A 1,739-nucleotide genomic window follows, 5' to 3' on the forward strand; every position below is an offset into this window, starting at 1 on the left:
GGCTGGGAACAAAAAATGGGAAAAAATGGGGAAAAGTGAGGAAAAATGGGAAAAAATAGGAAAAAAAATAGGAAAAAATAGGAAAAAGGGGGGAAATGGGAAAAATGGGGAAAAAATGAGGGAAAAAATAGGAAAAAATAGGAAAAAAGGGGGGAAAAATGGGGGAAAATTGGGGGAAAGGGGGGGCATAAGGGAATGGGAGAAATGGGGATGGGAAATGGGGGAAAACGGAAAAAAAAGGGGAAAAATGAGAAAAAAGGGAAATGAGAATGGGAATGTGGGAAATGGGAATTGGGGGGGAAAGGGGAAAAAGGGGAAAAAGGGGGGAAAAGGGAAAGAAAAGGGGAAAATGGGGGAAAAGGGGGAAAAGGGGAAAGGGGGAAAAAGGGAATGGGAATGGAGAAAGGGAAATGGGGGAAAAGGGAGAAAAAGGGGGAAAAGGGAAATGGGAATGTGGGAAAAAAGGGGGAAATGGAGGGAAAGGAGGAAAATGGGAATGGGGAAATGGGGAAAAATGGGAAAAACAAGAAATGGGGATGGGAAATGGGAATGGGGGAATGGGGGAATGGGAAAAAGGGAAAAAGGGAAAAAGGGAAAAAGGGGAAAAGGGGACACGAGTGGGATAAAAGTGGGAGAAGGGGGGAAAAAGAGAAAATGAGAATATGGGGGAAAAGGGGAAAAAGAAAAAAGTGGGAAAAGGGAAAAAAAAGGGGGAAATGGGAAAAATGAAGAAAAAGGAGAAATGGGGAAAAAGGGGGAAAGGGAAAAGGGGGAAAGGGAAAAGGGGGAAAAGGGAAATGGGGGAAAGTGGGGAAAAGGGAGAAAAGGAAAAAAAGGGGGAAAAGGGAGAAAATGGGAAAAAGGTGAAAAGTGGAGGAAAGGGGGAAATGAGAATTTGGAGATAAAGGGGGGAAAGGGGAAAAGGGAGAAAATGGGGGGAAAAGGGAAAAATGGGGGAAAATTGGGGAAAATGGGGGGAAATTGGGGAAAAAAGGGGAAATGAGAATATGGGGGGGAAAGGGGGTAAAAAGTGGAAAAAAGGGGGAAAGTGGAAAAAGGGGTAAAAAGGGGAAAAGGGAATTTGGGAAATGGGGAAAAATGGGGGAAAGGAGAAAAAGGGGAAAAAAGGGGAGAAATGAGAGAAAGGGGGAAATGGGAAAATGGGAAAAGGGGAAAAAAAGGGGGATAAAATGGGAAAAGGGGGAGAAATGGGAAATGAGAATATGGGGGAAATGGGGGGTAAAGGGAACAAAGGGGAAATGGGGAAAAAGGAAATGAGGGCAAAAGGGAAAAAGGGGGAAAGGGGGAAAAGAAAAAAAAAAGCAAAAAGAAGAAAAAGGGGGAAAAGGGAAAAAATGGGGGATAAAAGGGGGAAAAGGGAATGGGAATGTGGGGATGAAGGAAAAGGGGGAAATGGGGAATGAGGGAAAATGAGGATAAAGGGGAAATGGGAATGAGGGAAAAAGGGGGAAAATTGAGGGAAAGGAGGGAAATGAGAATGAGGGAAAAGGAAATGAAGGAAAACGGGGGGAAAGGGAAATGGGGAAATGGGAAAAATGAGAAAAAATAGCAAAAAGGGAAAAAAGGGGGAGAAAAAGGGGAAGGAAAAAAAGGAAAATACAGAAGAAAAAGGGAAAGAGAGGGAGAAGGGGAAAGAAAGGGGAAAGAAGAAAAGGAAAATGAGAAAATGAGAAAAGAGAGAAAAGAGGGAAAAAGGAAAAGGGAAAAAAGAGGAAAAA

Source organism: Ammospiza caudacuta, chromosome 29 (assembly GCF_027887145.1).
Source record: "Ammospiza caudacuta isolate bAmmCau1 chromosome 29, bAmmCau1.pri, whole genome shotgun sequence".
Classification (NCBI taxonomy): Eukaryota; Metazoa; Chordata; class Aves; order Passeriformes; family Passerellidae; genus Ammospiza; species Ammospiza caudacuta.